This window comes from Nyctereutes procyonoides, unplaced genomic scaffold (genome assembly GCF_905146905.1).
Source record: "Nyctereutes procyonoides isolate TBG_1078 unplaced genomic scaffold, NYPRO_anot_genome, whole genome shotgun sequence".
Lineage (NCBI taxonomy): Eukaryota > Metazoa > Chordata > Mammalia > Carnivora > Canidae > Nyctereutes > Nyctereutes procyonoides.
This window is the reverse complement of record NW_026575024.1, coordinates 16108227-16127774: the sequence shown is the minus strand read 5'-3', so window position 1 is coordinate 16127774 and position 19548 is coordinate 16108227. Positions and strand designations below refer to the sequence as shown.

Sequence of the window (19548 nt, the reverse complement as noted above, 5' to 3'; positions counted from 1 at the left end):
GATAGCTTCCCTCGATAGAATTGGCTAGAGTTGGTTCTGACCCAACATTAGGTAGGGTGAGGGTTGTTACCTGAGCCAAAACTGGGCCTTCCCACTCCCACTCCTTGATACTCAGGTGTAGTCATCTAACTGGATAGGCTGCTGGGAATAGTTTAGTCTAACTTAATTATAGCCAGACCTTGGGATACCTGACCCATCCCTGGGAATGGAATCTACAGGTCCTAGTATAAGCTTGTTAAAAATAAAGCAGGTAGGGCAACCCCAGTGGCCCAGCGGTTTAGTGCCGCCTTCAGCCCAGGGTGAGATTCTGGAGACCGGGAATCCAGTCCCATGTCGGGCTCTCTGCATGGAGCCTGCTTCTCCCTCTGCTGTGTCTCTGCCTCTCTTTCTCTGTGTGTGTCTCTCATGAATGAATAAATAAATAAAATCTTAAAAAAAAATACAAAGCATGTAGGGGGCCCTGGGTAAAACATTTTAAGTTCTTCTTGTTTGTGCCAAAGGCTCAGTAACTGACAGGGGATGGAAAAAAAATTAATTGTGAAATTCTAAATATAATTCTAACATTAGCATCTAATGATGCTAATAGTAATGGCTACCCTCTGCTATGCAGCAGCTGTGTGCACCTTCTCTCATTTGATATTCTTGTGACTTCATACATTTTACAAATGAGGAAGCCTGGGATTCCAGATCACTTGTTCTAGCTCCCTTGTCCCTGGCCTGTCAGTCAATGCTAGTAAGTGACTGAGTCAGGATTTAATCTGTCTCAAAAGCCTGTCCATCTACTGCTGCCCATTTCCCAACATCTTTTAGAAAAGAATAAAAAAGAGGAAAATATGGTTCTTTTATTTTTCTCAGAAGTTGCAAAGTGAGTTGCATCAAGACTAAATATGTGTATTTAAGCTGTCATTTGAAAATACTCCTTCAAAAAAAAAATATGCCTTCAGATAAGACTCCCACATACTTGACGGCAAGGCTTATATCTAGATCAGTAACGAATCCCCAGATCCTAACAGTTCCTGGAGGTTAGTAGGTACTAAACACAGTTTTGGTGAATTCTTCATTCTATCTTATTTCCATCCATTAAGGCATTAAATACTAACCAAAAAAATTTTAAGTGCTTCATGTAAGCACGTCTCCATCATAAAGTCAGCTGCTTTCCGAGAATGTGGCTCATTACTCAGGGAGTATTTGGAAAGTGAGAACCTCTGGGGAATACCTACCAAGTCTCTTAACTCATACCACTTGCTGTGGCCTGAAATTTCAAGTCATCACACACAGGCCTGGCTCATTGTGTGATACCTTGTGACAGAATGAGATAGAAAAGCTACAAAACATTTCATCTGAGGGAATAAAAAGCTAGATATGCCTCCTGTATTAGCAACATGGGGTCTTTCAACCATGGAAAAAAGCCCCGAGCTTATATGCAGAATTTGTATATTTAGGAAATTAACTTGGTATTAATTTACTGCATGTTGTAATATTTAATCAGCTATGGTAGCTGTATACAAAATTCCTTCAGTACTTCCTATTTCATGTATCATAACTGAATAGAGGAGACTTAATTTCATAAAATTATACTCCAAACACAATATACATAGGAAGATAACTGATATAAAAAATAACTTTGGGGTCGCCTTGGAGGCTCATTCAGTTAAGCATCTGCCTTTGGCTCAGGTCATGTTCCCAGGGTCCTGGAATCAAGCCCCTCAGTGAGGAGTCTGCTTCTCCCTCTCCCTCTGTGTCTTCTCTTTCTCAAATAAATAAATTTTCAAAAATAACTTTGGAGAAGGCAAGTTCAAAACCTTAAAAAATTTTATTTTCCCAATAATGTGGCTGCCATCCTACCAGCTGGTAATCTGGAATAGTAGTCTTAAATGTTCCTAGGTCTCAAATATGTTATTCCTTACCTTGATACAATTATAAAAATGACTTTGGAGTAAAAGATGGTGATGATAATGATCATTTGTATCTTGATTTACAAGGACTGACTCATTGAATTTTTGTAACCAACTTGCAAAGCAGTTGCTTTTATTTTGTCCATTTTATAGCTGAGTAAACTAAGGATCAGAAGTTAGATAACTCACCCAAGGTTACACAGCTTGTAAGTGGCAGAATTGGGATTCAAATCTAGGCCATCTGACTCCACACCCACCTTCCTGGTCACTGAGGCCACTTCTCTCAGCCTCAACTTGTCTTCCCTTTTTTTTTTAATTTTTTTAAAAGATTTTATTTATTTATTCATGAGAGACACAGAGCGAGGGGGGGGGGCAGGCTCCATCCCAGGACCCCAGGATTACGCCCTGGGCTGAAGGCAAGCACTAAACTGCTGAGCCACCCAGGGATCCCTGTCTTCCCTTTTCACACCCTAACTAAATCAGGCATACTTGCTTTCACCTGGGAAATACACTGGGCTTGAGGAAATTTGCTGCCTACGGTGTGGGACTGTGTTCTGCACTTGCCTGTTCTTGAACTTATCAGGCAGATTTTCCTCTTAGGTCTTTTGTATATGATATTCCCTCTGCTGGGAACGTTGTTTACGCACAACTCTCCTCTTCAAGTTTCTGCTCATATGGGTTCCCCACCAGGGCCTTTCCTGGCTACCCCAAAAGCCCTCTTCATCTGTGTCCCTTGAACTGGCTTTTTCATTATAGCACTTACCACTACCTGACAATATCTTTCCGTTGCCACGCCCTTCACTAGGATAGAAGTGACAGGAGAGCAGAGACTGTCCCTTTTGTTTATCACTACTTTTCTCATTGACTCCTAGATAGTATTTCCCACAGTTTAGCACCGTGAGAAAATCATTGTGTCTTATAATTGACAGCTGTGTCCTAGTAGCATTTTTTTTGTCTTGATTATACCTACAGTGCAGTAGTGGGGAGAAAATGCATGGTGTCCTTGTAGAGATCTGGGATAGGGAAAAGAGCAGCATCCTGGCCTGTGCTGTGGGACTGCAGTGTGTCAGGTTGCCTTGCTTGTCCTCAACCCTCACTCTTCCTTCCACAGAAATTTAGCGAATTTCCCAGTGCTATGTATAAGCAGAGGCACAGGATGTCATGTGGACACCCAGAAGTGTTGCCTAGTCTGGTCTGGAGGCTCAGGGGGATGTCTCAGACAGCTTCCTGGAGGAGGTTCTGTCTAAACTGGGTTTTGAAAGTCAGACATTGACGTGGGAAGTGGGAAGGGACGAGGATGAGACTGGAAAGAATCCAAGGGAACTCAAGAAGAGAATCTTGTTAAATAACTTGCATTTTGTTCTTAAGCAAAATAGTGATGTGCCAGGAGACCATTTATACCACTCTGGCAGCCCCTTAGAAAGTAGATGAGGAGGGAGGAGAATGTAAGAGAGTCTAGTTTGAAGACATTTGAATGAATGTAAATGAAGGCTGGAACTGAAACGGTGGCTGAAGCGGAGAGAGGCATCTAAGGGGCCACAGCATCTTGGTTCAGCCGGATTCGACTGAGCTTGCTAGTCAGAGCTGCCTGGCCTGAATGAGTGAGTGGCCAGTAGGTGGCACCATTCACTAGGGAGGGAAACCCAGGAAGCCAGTAAGTTTGGGGAATGGGGGGAGTTTAGTTTTGGGCATAAGGAGTTTGAAGTGCAGGTGATAGCAGGAATCCCATCATGAAGGGTCTTCATCCTAGAGGCTGGAGGAGGGGGGCAGTAGTATTTTCAGAATCATGGGGACTATGGAGGAGAAGAGAAATGACCATTTTATTTTAGAACAATTATCTGGGTTAGAACCTGGATAGCACAGTGATCCCGGCCTGAGTAGGCAGTGATCTAAAGAGCAGGTGGCCCGTAGGACTGGAGAGCAAGGTAGCAGACTGAAAGTGGAAGACATCAGGCTTCAAGGAAAGATTAAATGCGAACAGGATGAGCAGTGAGTGAAAGTGGACAGTGAGAATCTGCTTTCTGATTTGAGTCACTGATTAGGTATTATTGCCTATTTCTAATGTCACCCCACTGAATCCAGTTGGCAGGGAACAGATGGAGAACAACATTTAAATGGAGGATAATAATAAAAGCTCATACTTTTATAGCCCTTACTGTGTGTCAACAAACTCCGTCTAATCCTCTCTATGGTCTCCTGAGCATACCATTATCATCTTCATTTTCCAGATGAGAAAACTGACAAGAGAAGCACAGTAACTTGCCTGAGGTCACACAGCTAGTAACTGGTGCAGCCGGAATTTGGACCAAGGCAGTGCGGCTGAAGGCTGCTCTCACTGTCTGCCTGCAGGGAGGTTCCTCTAAATGAGAGATCTGTGGGGCAGCCCCATTGGGGTATCTGCGGGGTTGGGTGGGGGCAGCCTGGACCTCCTGTTCTGCCCGTTGAAATCTATAGTGTATTACCCATGTAAAACAATGACCAGAAATGTAAAGAGCCCCTGCTCCAAGGCTGTGGAGGTAAGCCTCAGGCATTCATACTTTATCTGCCAGTTCACAATGCCTGCGTTGAGTTTTTAAATTTGTGTTAAGTCTTGATAAATCTTCAACTTATTCTACATTGGAGGTGTTGTATTATAGTTTCCTGGCTCAGCCTAACTCCAAGAATTCTTTCCTTGCCCTGCATGTTCTCTTAACCGATCTTCCCTCTTAAGCGTTGACAATTAGCTCTAATTTGTTAAAGTATTTCTTCATTCTCTGCTTACACATTCATGAATGTCTGATTCTGCCTGAGGGAAAAAGGAAAGGTTTCATGAGAAAGGTGCACCAGTGTCCTCGGAAGGCTTTGGAAATAAGGTCTTATTATGGGTCCTTTACTCTTGGCCCATCTCCACAGCCATTCCTGCCCCTTCTCTCTGAGACCAGTCCTTACTCTGATAACACTTTGGTTCTCATCTTGCCCTTGTTCTCGTACTCACTCCATTTTTCCATACATGCAGACACATACTATATCTTTTCACATCCTTTAGAAAATAAAAGCAATGGGAAAAAAACCCAAACCCAAAAAGCCCTCTTCTCCCCAGATCCCCTCTAAAGCTCCTGTCCTTTCCTCCCCGTTAGAACCATGGTATCTCTACTACTTCAATTCTCTCTCTCTTCAGCCCACCACAGTCTGACTTCCATCCCCACTGAAACACTTCTTGCCAAGGTCACAAGTAACTTCTTTGTTGCTGAATCCAGTGACTTCTTTCTCAGTCTTCTGTTGCTTGAGTTCTGAGCACTGACACTGGACATGACCTCCTTAACTCCAGTCCCCTTCTGGCTTCTGTAGCCCTGCACCCAGGGTCATGATCTCAGCTGCTCTTCCTCTGCCCAGCTGCTGGTCCTCAGGGACCTCACCTCTCCCACTCCTCTTGTCTTACATGCTCTTCCAGGATGATGCTGTGTCTGACACGAGAGAAATCTGTGCTTCTCTTGGAAAGGATATCAGAAAGATCCCTCAACAGACAGCAACGCTAAACAACCAGACCTTCTCAGACTGGAGACCAGAGCCTCTACCAATTGCCAGGAATTCCCAGGCAGCTTCTGAATTTCAGACTCAGAACTGAGCAATGGCTCCCAAGCAGCAAAGGCCATTTGCTAAATGGCTGGGGCACTGCAGGCTTACTAGGCATCATGAATTACCTGCAACAGAAGTATAGGTTTGACCTCAAGAAATGTTCTTTAGCCTGATGGATGTGCCCACCTCTTGGAGAGCCAGGCATTTTGCCCTTCTCACCAAGACTACAGAGGCCCGGTAGGGTGTTTCTCCAAAGGAAAAGATGGGTTGCTATTACCCAAAAAAGGGATAGAGGGAACAGGCAGGCAGAAACAGTAAATGTCTTCCACAGCTTTGGTGATATATCTGCGTGCTGTTGACACCACATCTAGATCTTCAGCCCGTATGTCCCCTGTCACGGAGTAAGAATTCCTATCCCCTTCAGGAGTCCTTCTAGCTGACTAAGATTGACCTGGGACAGATCAAATTGACCTGGGACATATTAAGAGGAAAAAGTCAAATTTAATAGTGTACATGCAGGAAATCTACACAGGCAAATGTCATCCTGAACTAAAGAGAAGGGGACAGGAACCTGGAACTTCAGAGGAAAGGAGTGTACTTCATGGTGACAAGAAAAACAAATGTTGGTAATTAGATGTTCGTCCTGCCGTACAGATGGGTCACTCACATAAAGTTGATCTCTGCTGGTAACTTTCATTCTGGGAAAGCCCCAGTCTAGATTCTTCTGCATGGTTAAGGGAGGGGCAGAAGTTTCTTTTGAGCCTGCAGAGTCTTAGTGGCCTTCAGCTCACAATCATCTTCATGTCAAAATGACCATCTTGACCATCAGGTGCTCATGCCTCTGCACCTGTCACCACACCCGTGTCTCGTGTCCTGCTTGCTGTCTCCATGGGTGTCCCACAACACCTGGAAAAATGAGATGTGTTCAGAATTCAATGGGTATCTTTCCCCCTCAATCTAGTCTTCAGGCCTTTCCCATCCTATTGTATTGGATCAAATCGGATCTGATTCACCACCTCCCATCTATCTGGCTCCTAGGTGATTTCATACCCCTTGTACTTCAGAAATATTTTTAATGTGTTAATATATTATTTTTTAAGTAAAAGCTAATTTTAATGAAAGAAAATACCTCTATAGAAAATGTGGGAAATACAAAGAAGAAAAGTATGCGTTCTTCAGTCCCAGCACTTGGGGATGACTGCTGTGAGCGTTTTGTTGCAGTGCCAAAGAGTGCCTAAGAGCCAGACTGGCTCTGTTAACAGTCTGGCCCCACCATCCCCACTCCTCTGTGTGACCCTGGACGTGCTGCCCAAGCCCCTGCGCCTTCATGTATTCTCTGAGAAATGGGGGTAATGATAGTACCCACCTCAGAGGACTTGGAGAGAGTTGTGTGAATAATAGGACACTGCCTGGCTTACAGCTCCAGTACATCCTTGCTGCTATTGTTATTATAAATGTATATGTGTTAATTGCTGATAAACAGCGTATACAGTTTAATATTCTACTATTTTTCATTAACTATTGTAAGCATTTTCCAAGTCAACAAAGTAGTCCTCAAAAACATGATCTTAATGACTGTGTAATAGTTTGTTATTTAAATATATTCATAATTTCTTCTGTAGTTGACTATTCCTCTATTTTTGGGCAGTTGGGGTATGTATGTTTGCTCTAATAACTCTGAGCTGAAAATGTTTATGTGTATATGTACATATAAAAGTGTCTCTGTGTGTCTGTATCTACATCTGACTATGAGTCTGATTATTTTCATAGAATAGAATTTTACACCTAAAGAAGGGATGAGCTGTTTATTTTTTTTTTAATCTTTTTTTTTTTAATTATTTATGATAGTCACACAGAGAGAGAGAGAGGCAGAGACACAGGCAGAGGGAGAAGCAGGCTCCATGCACCGGGAGCCCGACGTGGGATTCGATCCTGAGTCTCCAGGATCGCGCCCTGGGCCAAAGGCAGGCGCCAAACCGCTGCGCCACCCAGGGATCCCCCGGATGAGCTGTTTAAAGTCTCCAGTAATGTCCTGAGAAATTGCATAAAGGCAAGGTTTTCAATCACATACTCCCAGGGCCCACCTCACTACACCGTCTCCATCTGTGAGATGAGCTTTTTTTAAGTCTGCCCACTGTTGCTGCTGTTCTTGACAAGGTCGATTTTACCACAATTCTCTGGGGTAGGAGGAGATGAAACCTTGCCCCAGGTGCTTCTGCATACATTACTCTTCATACTGAGCACTCCCATAAGCCCTAGACAGACATACTAACTTGCTTCTCACCCAGTCTGTTTTCCTGTGAGTAGAAATCTACTTCCTGGTACTGACAATGCACTCCATTGGATTTTCTTATTTCCCTGCTCCTCTGCCCTAAGATGTTTAGCATTTTGGCACCTCTCTCTGGTAACAGCACAGGTCCCCAAGCCCAGTAAAAAGTTCTAGGGGAACCTGGCTCAGGTAACGTACTAGCTTAGATGGACTGACCCATTTTCAGGACTCTATGTGACCCTCTCAACATACTGCAATGTATTGCAAATCTTTGTACAATATTTCAGGTTTGAAATACCCCCATAGGAAGAGAGCTAGAGTTTTCTTTTGCTAAAATAAAAGTAATATTTTCAAGTGCCTTCTGTTTTACAAAATGCATTCACAAACATGATTCCTTTGAGCCTAAAAAAAATTCTGGGAGTTAGGTACATTTGTCTCCATTTTACAGGTGAGGCCCAGAGAGGAGAAGCCACTAGTTGAGCTGGTGACTGCCAGAGTCAGATCTCGAATCCCTCCTCTTCCTAAAGAATGATGCCCTCAGTGAAGGAGACCCAGAAGGAGGAACATAATCTTGGGGGAGGAATAATACCAGCTTTGCTTGAAGGAGTAAGAGTCGAAGAAGTAGAGGCCGTAAGTAGGAGCACTTGAACAGGGCAGGCTTCTTAGATCCGTGCTTATGGGAGCCTGTGGCTGGACCTGCTCCTGTGACTTTGTGAGGGTAGTCCCTGGAACTCTGGAGAGATAGGCCCTTGGGTGAATCCTGGCACTCCCTAAGTCTCAGTTTCCCCATTTGCAGGATGGAAATAATTACCCCACTCTGCCAGTTAGAAGAATTGCTTTGAAGATCTGGTGCCGGGGTGCCTCTGATGCTGCCTGGGACCTTTGAAGTGCAGGGCAAGCATTTAAGCCAGGTTTTCTTACTTCAGGTAAGAGCAGTCAGGACTCCAACCAGTGTTACTTTTTTTTTCTCCTTTTTTTTTTTCTTTTCTACTTCTCATTTTTCTCTATTATTTTGCAGTGTCCTTGTTGTAAAATGATATGATTCTGAAATATAGAGATGGAAAATCCCAGAGGTTCCCCTTGTACCCCTCCATCCTACTCTACAGAAAGATAGCCACAGTTTGTGGTTTAGTGCACTTTCTTCCAGAGTTTTTTTTTCTTCCAGAGTTTAGAAACATGTATCCATACAGACTTTGACGTATGTTTATATACATATATATATACACACACACACCCACTTACTAGTACAATTTTCTTTAAATTTTACAAAAATGTTCTCTACACTCTTCTGTACCTTGCTTTTTACTCCTTAACAATTTTATCTTGAAGACTTATTTATTTATTTATTTATTTATTTATTTATTTATTTATTTATTTTAAAGATTTTTATTTTATTTACTCATGAGAGAATGAGAGAGAGAGAGGCAGAGACACAGGCAGAGGGAGAAGCGGGCTCCATGCAGGGAGCCCAACGTGGGACTCGATCCCAGGTTTCCAGGATCACGCCCTGGGCCGAAGGTGGCACTAAACCACTGAGCCACCCGGGCTGCCCTGAAGACGTCTTTATATCAAAGCTGCCTAATTCAGTTTTATGTCTGGGTATTTTGCAGATAGACAGGTAAGTAGGTAGACAGATATTTGACCAATTTCCTGCCAATGTTATTTAGATCATTACCAATTTTTAGACTGTTACCAATAGTGTCTGCATTAACCACTAGCACCATTAACCATTATTGTCTTTAGTGCTCGTCCAACAAGTCTGTATCCCTGTAAGTGTATTTTGAACTGAAGTTCCTTATGACACAAGATTTTTTTAAAAAGATTTATTTGGGCAGCCCAGGTGGCTCAGCAGTTTAGTGCTGCCTTCAACCCAGGGCGTGATCCTGGAGACCCGGGATCGAGTCCCACGTTGGGCTTCCTGCATGGAGCATGTTTCTCCCTCTGCCTGTGTCTCTGCCTTTCTCTCTTTCTCTCTCTCTCTCTCATGAATAAATAAATAAAATATTTTAAAAAAATAAAAAAGATTTATATATTTGAGAAAAGAGAATAAGAGAAAACAAGTAGGGGGAGGGAAGAGGAAGAGGGAGAAGCAGACTCCCTGCTGAGCAGGGAGCAGGACATGGACAACATGAGGCTCTACCCACGTGGGGCTCAACCCACGACCCTGAGATCATGACCTGAGCTGGAGGCAGATGCATAACCAACTGAGCCATCCAGGTGCCCCAGGACACAAATTTTAATATCTGTTAAGTATGTTATACTGCCAGATACCCCTCCCACCAAAGGTGTTTCGGTTGTCCATTTGCCTACAAGGGCTCTTAGCAGGGGGTCATTTTGCACCCCACCCCCTGGGAACATTTGACAGTATTTGGAGACATTCTGGGTTGTCATAGCCTGCCTGGGAGCTAGTGCTGGAGATGCTACTGGTACCTAGTGGGTAGAGGCCTGGGGTGCTGCTGAGAATCCTATGATAAACAGGAGAGCCCCCACCACAAAAAATTATGTCAGTAGTGCTGAGGTTAAAAAACCCTGGCTTCCACCCTTGCCGATGCTGGAAATTACCATTTTTTAAAGCTTGCTTATCTGATAGTTTGAAAAACGATACCTTATTTTATGTTGTACCTCTCCAGGAGAATGGAGTTATAGTTACTTCTTAGATTATGTATTATTTGAAATTGTTATGATGAATATGTGTTATTTTTATAATTTTCTTGAAAAGCCACAGATTTTTTTTTAATCGATACCTCTTTGATTATTACTATGCAATCTTTTCTTAAAATTTAGTCCTGTAAGTGCCTGTTTCCCTTTTCCTGATAAGGAGTAAAAAGAATTCTTTAGTGTCGGCCTTGAGAACCTGTCAGTGCTTCAGGTTCAAGTCTCTCATCCTCTGGCCTTCAGAATTTCTCTACTGCACTTCCAAAGCACCTTTTCCTAGTGGACACCCAGACCTAGAAACCACCTCGGAGAATCATCTTAGCCCAGAGATACTCTTTATCACAGACCAGTACCCCAAAATAAAATGTATTCTGCAGCTAACCTTAGGATACCCAGAACATACACCATGGATTCATCTGCCCAGATGCCAGGAAAAAAAAACCAAAAACTTATGCTCATTTCTCAGCTGTGAAACCTGAGATCCATTCACCCTGTGAATTTTCCAGCCTGTCACAGCTGAACCAAGCCCCTGGTGCTCCTGCAGAGCCTGAATCTGCTGGCATAGGTTCTGGTGCAGCATGAATGCTTTTCACATTCTCTCAGCTGAATCCTATCAAATGGAAAAGCTGTGGAGCCCAGTCCTAAGCCCTGCTCAGCATGCTCCTGGAAAAGTGCTGTGCACCTTTCACTTGGCTCAGAGAAACCAGGGCCAGACTGGAGGACACGTCCATGGAGAACTTCTCAGTAATCCTGGAAACTCCCAAGAAAATGTCCCACGTGGCAGAAATGGCACAGACTTGCCCGCAGCCTTCGCAGATCGCCCAATAGCAGACTTCAAAATGGGGAGACGCCTCCTGGTCCTGGTGCCAGGGACAGGGCTTCTTCCAGAAGTTCTTTGCATTGGATCTGTAGCCTGTTGTGGTTTTCCAGTAAGCAAAGGCATATGTGGAGGCTGCCTTGTCTGATGGCTCTCTTAGCTCTGAAATCTACACAAATCCAGTCAGTGAAATGAAATATCGAACCTGTGAGGTGGTAAATGCCCGAGGCACCCCTGCCTTGCTGATTTAGTGAGGGAAAACAGTAAGAGGTTCACAGTGGGAAGGGAAGAAAATGATGTATAAGAAAGAGCACCCATCTGCAAATCAGGGCCTGAGTTCTGCTCTTGCCTCATGTGTCCTGGGACAGATAAATCACTTATTTCTCTGGGCCTCAGCTTCCTTGTTAAGTAGTTATTAGAAGCATTTGCTCTGTTTTTCAGTGTGCAATTTTCTCAAATAATAACATTGCTAACTAGATAAAACTGGCTAAAATAAATTAGAGATCTAAAATAGAGTTAAAACCTGTTTAGTTCCTGCTGGTTACTTTTTCTTATTCAAAAGCAATAGATGTTCAGAACAGGAAAAAAACAAATAAAAACAAGATACAACCAAGTACAAAGTAGTTCATAGAGAACACTCACCAGAAACCATGCTGTTGGCATCTTGTTGGGATCCTTGCAGAAAAGAGGTCCTTAACTTGGATTGGTGGGTGGGCTTTGTGGAGGAGAGCCCCTGAATGATTTAACAACCCCTCTTCATGGGCGGCTTAGAATGTTTTGAGTTGTTTTGCCATGACAAAGAATGCCATGCAGCTACGAACTGGATGAAAAAGAATTAGCACTTATTAAGAAAGCAAGCAGAAAAATGGACAATTTGAATACCTGACAAAGATGCTTTAAAGGGCACAAAAGGATGCCAAATTGTCCCACAGCATACAAAAATTACCATTGAGAGACAGATTAACGATCATGTTCAGCCACTTGCATTTAAGTTAACAAATATTTACTGGACAGATGCTGTTGTATCTGTGTCAGATGCTGTGGACTCCACAGGCAGCCCAGCCACTGACCTCGCAGCTATCAAACTTGTAGAGACCAGCACGGAAATTATTTCATGCACAAGCAGTCATGTTTGTGTTTAAGCAAACTTCCTTTACACATGATTGGCACATTAGAACCTGGAATCATCTCACTCCCCGAGTTCTCCTTGCCCCAGCCTCACAGCCTCACAAGGTCTACATGTCTTAGCCTTGAAGGGAGTTCTCTTTCCAGCTTGCATGCTGTCCAGATGTTGCCTCTGAGTGCCCCTGCAATAAAGCCACTCAACTTTTGCTTGTCCTCTTTGGGGAACAGGAAGCTTACTACCATTAGTTTTGCCCCTGCTTGTTCGCAACTTTTCCCTATATTGAACTTCAACCTCTCTCCCTGTAGCTTCCTCTGATTGGTCCCAGAACCTCACAAAACAAGTCTTCCTTCTTCTCCAACCTGCAGATCTAAAGAGCTTTAGGTCTTCATGTGAAGCACCCAATCCCACAGTCTGTCCCCAAGACAGAACCCAGCACCTGTGATGTCCTTCCCTGGCAGAAAGGTCCTGCAAGTCCCCTGTTGATTGATCAAACCATGCGCATGCCCAGACCAAACAAAGTATTCATGAACAGATGGCCATGGCACCGGGGCATCAAGGCCCAGACCTTTGAGGACAGACTATGCTAGTGATACTAGAAAACCTCTTGCAGCCTCAAAAGGGTGTATGGGGATGGAGAGAAGATGAGCCAGCCCTGATTGGAGACCCTAATATGCTGTCTTCCCAAAAAAGAGCCAATGTGCCTAGAGCATGTGCTTATTTCCTGGGGATTTCATTCATCAGGTCTGGTGTAGAACCTGAGATTCTGCCTACAAGCTTGCAGAGATATGCTGATACTTCAGAGGATACTTTGAGGAGCAGAGCCCTAGAGCAGTGGTATCATAATACCCTGGAGGAGCTTTAGAAATATAAAGTTTGGATTACCCCAAACCTACTGATTCAGGCTTTTGATCCATTTATTGAGAAGGTCTCAACCTAGACAGCATATTAGAATCATTTAAAGAGTTCCTAAGATGCTGGCTCAATAATTCCTCTCTCTCTCTCTCTCTCTCTCTCTCTCTCTCTCTATTGTTACTTTAGTTTGAAAAACTTACCAGCCTAATTTGGTATGGGAGCAGAGGTTCCCAGCCCAATGTACATCACTGTCACCTGGGAATATTATAAAATGTCGCTGTCAGGGCCCCTCCCTGTAGACCCACTGAATCAGAATTTCTAGAGGTTAGGGCCAAGAGATTAACATTTCACAAAGCTTCCCAGATGATTCTGAGGTGCAGCCCTGGGTGCAGAGTCTGATAGGGGAATCATCTGGGATTTTTGATGAAAATACAGGTTACCACACTCTCCCCTAAATATTCAGGAACTTGTATGTTTAACAAGTGCCATGGATGATTCTTATGAAATGGAAAGTTTGGGAAAACACTGAGGTAGAGGAAAGGTCCCTGGACTGGAGTCAGAAAGACAGTGCTCCTGGCTGCAAGACTTCCCACAGGTCACTTAGCGTCTCTGAGATTCATTTCTTCATCTGTAAAATGGAGAGGACGGTAACTGCGTGGGGCAGAGATAGATAACTGCCCCACAGGTCTGCACAGCCAATCTATAGGACAGTTCTTGCTGGAACTGGCCAGAGATTACATTTCCCAGCTCCCCTTTGCATTTTGGTGAAGTGGCCACAGGACTAAATTCTGGCCAATGGAACGAGGGCATAAGTAAGGAGGACTGCTACCCATAAAAACCTCCCATGAGGTCCTCTGCTTGGATAGCAATGCCCATTGGATAGCAATGCCTGGGTGATCTTGGAAGCCACATGATAAAGTTGGCAGAGAACTCCCTGCCCTACCCCGCCCCCAACCTGCTAATTAGACTATGTGAGTGAAAAACTGTGTAAAGACACTGTGATGGGATCCCTAGGTGGCGCAGCGGTTTGGCGCCCAGGGCGCGATCCTGGAGACCCGGGATCGAATCCCACATCCGGCTCCCGGTGCATGGAGCCTGCTTCTCCCTCTGCCTGTGTCTCTGCCTCTCTCTCTCTCGCTGTGTGCCTATCATAAATAAATAAATAAAAAAAAAGACACTGTGATTTGGTGGTTTATCTCTTACAGTAGCTACTGCTATGCTAACTAACATATTGCCCCTAGGACTGGCAAGAATTATCTCATGTAGAGGCTGCAGACTGACAATATGAGGGCTTAGATCCAACCCACAAATATGTTTTGTTATTTCCGTACCAGCCAGTTTTTTTTTCTTAACATATTTTAAAATAGATTTCATGTGAACATCTGGATCTCCAGGTTCTTTAAAACCTGGAATAGTGGTGGCCATGCTTGCAATCCACTCCAGGAGTAATTGGCCGGAACAAGGAGCAGCCAACTGTATGTTAGGTGGTACACATGCTTTACCAATCTGCCGTGGTCTCCACCACACCCTTATGGCATTTTGGGGGTCCCTGTAGCTTCCTAAGCCAGTAGGCCCTGTTGTAATGGATGTAGACATTAGATGCATTCACTGTTAGGAGTTTTCACAGTGAATTTCTTAAGGTGACTTCTAACTTCCGGGAGAACCATTCATCCTGCCCAAAACTTGGAAACAGAATCTCCTGAGTGATCCTTACAAACTGAAGGATGTCCTCCACTCCCACCCCAGCCTACCCATGGCTGTGCCCCGTTCAGCATCTGCTCTATATGGAGACAGTCGTCTGCAGAGAAAAGGGCTCAGGTGTATCTGGGGATCAGATATACCTGGATCCCAACCCCAGCTCTGCTGCTTCCCTGCTGGTGATTGAGGGTCAGACAGTTCATGTTTCCTGAGCCTCCCATGTTCCCATCTGTCGGTGTGGACATTAGGACACTTGTCGCAGGATTTCTGTAAAGCAGTAGGCTAAAGGACACTTAGACCCTGTTCATTCCTTCTCCTTTCCCAGGCCTGGCTTGCCCCCAGTGGGGAACAAGAAGTCAAGCAGTATCTTTTTAAAAACAAAAAAACATAAAACCAAGCTCGGATCCTTTTTAAAAGATGTAAATCATGTAGTTCCATTGTAGGTGTATTCATCCGCTCAGGCTGCCACAAATTGGGCTGGCTTAGCAGAATTGTACTTTCTCATGGCTCTGAAAGCTGGAGTCTAAGATCAAGGTCCCAGAAGGGTTGGTTTCTGCCTCTCTTCTGGCTTGTAGACGGCTGCCTTCCCACCATGTCCTCACATGGCTTTCCCTTGGTGCTTGCTTGAGGAGACTGTCCTCTTAAAAAGGATTAGGGCCCCACCCTTGTGACCTCCTTTATCTCCAAATACAGCCATGTTGGGATTTAGGGCTTTGACAGAGGAATTTTGTGGGGACACAATTCAGTCCATAATAGAAGGAAAACTGGAAAATCCAACTGAGAGAGAAAAAGGCATTTGTGATCCCCTCTGATCTGTGTCCACTCAGCATAATATAACCAAATAACCACTTTTTAAAAATATTTATTTATTTATTAGAGAGAGAGTGAGCACTCGAGCATGGGGGAGAGGGGAGGGGCTGAGGGAAAGGGAAAAAGAATCTCAAGCAGACTCTGTTTAGAGCCTGATGCAGGGCCCAGTCTCATGACCCCGAGATCATGACCTGAGCTGAAATCAAGAGTCAGGTGCTTAACTGACTGAGCCACCCAGGCACCCTACCATGTAACCACTTTTACTGACTATCCTTCTATAACTTTTATACTTTAAAAATTGAATGGTACATACTTTTTTGGTAACCTGTATTTTTTAATGTTTATATTTTAAATATTATAGTATCCTCGCTAAGTAGAAGTTTTAGAGTAGCTCATATAATTGTTACCTTTACATTATACCCTTACACATTTAGTGGATATAAATTATTCTAGGATAACGATGTATTTTATCTAATCCCCTATTGTGTGGCTCTTAGAACTCCCTTTTCTGGGATACCTGGGTTGCTCAGTGGTTGAGCATCTGCCTTTGGCTCAGAGTGAGATCCCGGGGTTCTGGGATCGAATCCCACATCGGGCTCCCTGTATGGAGCCTGCTTCTCCCTCTGCTTCTGTGTGTGTGTGTGTGTGTGTGTGTGTGTGTGTCTCATGAATAAATAAATAAGATCTTTAAAAAAAAAAAACTTCATTTTCTATGGACTTGGATGTTAGCACTTGATTTGGGGCTAACAACCTTATTTACCTGAGCATCAGTTTCCCCATTGGCAGTATCAGGTTAGTAACAATATCAGTTCAACTGAGTTAATGACTAAAAAGTGCTGAGCAGGGATGCCTGGGTGGCTCAGTCAGTGGTTGAGCATCTGCCTTTGGCTCAGGTCCTAATTCCGGGTCCTGGGATCCAGTCCCTCATCAGGCTCCTCACAGGGAGCCTGCTTCTCCCTCTGCCTATGTCTCCGCCTCTCTCTGTGTGTCTCTCATGAATAAATAAAATATTTTTAAAAAAATAGAAAATGCTGAGCACAGTGTTTGGCACATGTGAAACCCTCATAGATGTTATTATAATGTGTATTATAATCTAGCAGTAGTAGGCCCAAGTGAGAAGTTCCCTAAGAGGCTCCCCATCTCACTGTGCACGGAGTTCACATTCAAGGCAACCTCTTGGTGGCTGAGTCTATCCCCATTTCTTATGGAAGGAAGGGCAGGAGTAATCCCATCACTGGCAAGGAACAGCTAGACTCCAGTGTGAATTAATACATTGGAATTTCGGTATATGTATTTCAGGTGTTTTGAGATTTCTAGCACACAAACTGGACACTATTTCCTTGATTAAAACCCTCCAGTGACTCTCCAGTACCCTCAGCATGATGTGATAACTCCGAAAGGTGGTTTAGCAGGCCTGGTATGACCACCAAGCCTCATCTTTCACCTCTGTCTCCAGCTAGATAAAAAGCCATGGGTGTCTGAAACACCCCACCCTCACTCTCACCTCTGGCCTTTACACCTGCCCTCTGCCTGGAGCATGTGTCCCTTTCTCCATCTTCTCTCTGGCTAATTCCTTCTCATTCTTTTTTTTTTATATATAAATTAATTTTTATTGGTGTTCAATTTACCAACATACAGAATAACACCCAGTGCTCATCCCGTCAAGTGTCCCCCTCCGTGCCCGTCACCCATTCACCCCCACCCCCCGCCCTCCTCCCCTTCCACCACCCCTAGTTCATTTCCCAGAGTTAGGAGTCTTTATGTTCTGTCTCCCTTTCTGATATTTCCCACACACTTCTTCTCCCTTCCCTTATATTCCCCTTCACTATTATTCATATTCCCCAAATGAGTGAGAACATACACTGTTTGTCCTTCTCCGATTGACTTACTTCACTCAGCATAATACCCTCCAGTTCCATCCACGTTGAAGCAAATGGTGGGTATTTGTTGTTTCTAATGGCTGAGTAATATTCCATTGTATACATAAACCACATCTTCTTTATCCATTCATCTTTCGATGGGCACCGAGGCTCCTTCCACAGTTTGGCTATTGTGGACATGGCTGCTAGAAACATCGGGGATGACATGATACTCTACATAGAAAACCCAAAAGCCTCCACCCCAAGATTGCTAGAACTCATACAGCAATTTGGTAGCGTGGCAGGATACAAAATCAATGCCCAGAAATCAATGGCATTCCTATACACTAACAATGAGACTGAAGAAAGAGAAATTAAGGAGTCAATCCCATTTACAATTGCACCCAAAAGCATAAGATACCTAGGAATAAACCTAACCAAAGAGGTAAAGGATCTATACCCTAAAAACTATAGAACACTTCTGAAAGAAATTGAGGAAGACACAAAGAGATGGAAAAATATTCCATGCTCATGGATTGGCAGAATTAATATTGTGAAAATGTCAATGCTATCCAGGGCAATTTACACGTTCAATGCAATCCCTATCAAAATACCATGGACTTTTTTCAGAGACTTAGAACAAATTATTTTAAGATTTGTGTGGAATCAGAAAAGACCCCGAATAGCCAGGGGAATTTTAAAAAAGAAAATCCTTCTCATTCTTTAAGTCTCCGCTTAGAGGTCCCTGAGCAATGCTGGTAATGCCCTACCTGTGTCCCTTACTTTTACCATTTCTGTGCCCATCGCTGACCCCCGGTTGGCAGCACCCATATTTATGGCCTGAGGGCTTTTTTGTAATCACTGGAAGCAGCTCTGCCAACCCCAGGGCAGGCCTGAAGTGCTGGGAAATTAACACTGCCTGCTCCCTGCAAGGAGCAGCCTTCCAACAATGACTGACAGGAGTTGGTGTGTAAATACCCTGGCTTTCTTCCTCCTCTGGAGGCACTTTACACCAGCCTCAGAATTTCCCTGAGGGATTAAGCTCCAGATACCCATGGTGCTAACTTGCTTGACAATACACCTTCCTTGCTGCCTTTCTTGTCTGTATTTTCCCCCCACTTGCTTCCCAGAATTTCCTTCTCCCAAATTAACTGATTGTCTTTGAATTCTTGCCTCAGAATCTGCTTCAGAGGAACCTATACCTAGAGCCACCAGCTCCTGAGAGCCTTTCCTGGCATGTTCAGCGCCCAGGTGGTGCCCCTTCCAGGCTCTTACCCTGGCACAGCACTCATCACATTGTGGTATAATTGCCCAGGTCCCCACAGAAACAGACAATTCACTGGGAAAGAAATTAAAATGGACTTGAAACATTTGAAAAGATGAAACTCAAAGAATGCCAGCTGATAAAGGCATACAAAAGGACAGAATTAGAAAATCATTTGACAGCACCTGATACTTGGTTCACCCAAGGACCATCAGTGAATGAGAAACCAGATACCCATAAGGGCCTGGTGGGAAGAGGAAAAATGGGCATTTAACATGGAGACTGGTGGTCACCACTTAAACATGGCATCCTTAGTAGTGGGACATCAAGACATTGTGGGTTTCTGGATGCAAGACGAAACTAAGTAGGTAGCATCACCCATGAAGGATTAGTTACATTTTGCCCCCAAATAGTTCATCTGAATCTAGTCTATCCTTTGGACCTAAGTACTAATTTATAGGAAACAGAAGAGAGTACGACAAGGTAAGAGGCGCCACAATGACCAAGCAGACTCCCCAAGTGGAACATTGTACAAGACAACTGGCCCAGTGTCTCCATGAGTTGACATTGTGGGAGAAAAGATTTACAAAGAAATTTAATTTTTTAAATCTGAAGAGTGTATTGTTTATGTAAGAAAATGATTTGTGTTAGGTCTAAAGTATCTAATACAGAAGTATTTCACGGATGAAATATCATGATGCCTATAATTTGTTTCAAAATACTTCAAGCCCCTTCAGTTTCCTTCCCA

General features: G+C 43.8%; 1 long non-coding RNA gene across 1 annotated transcript in view; it reads right to left on the bottom strand.

Annotated features, from left to right (window-relative positions):
- Positions 1-6249: 6249 nt before the first annotated feature.
- LOC129496275 (uncharacterized) overlaps positions 6250-19548 on the bottom strand; it is a 26776-nt gene continuing 13477 nt past the window's right edge. The window contains exons 2-3 of the long non-coding RNA XR_008661702.1: positions 11834-12011; positions 6250-6356 (exon numbers count right to left, since the gene is read on the bottom strand). This is a non-coding gene — a long non-coding RNA (uncharacterized LOC129496275). The remainder of the gene's footprint in view (positions 6357-11833; positions 12012-19548) is intronic.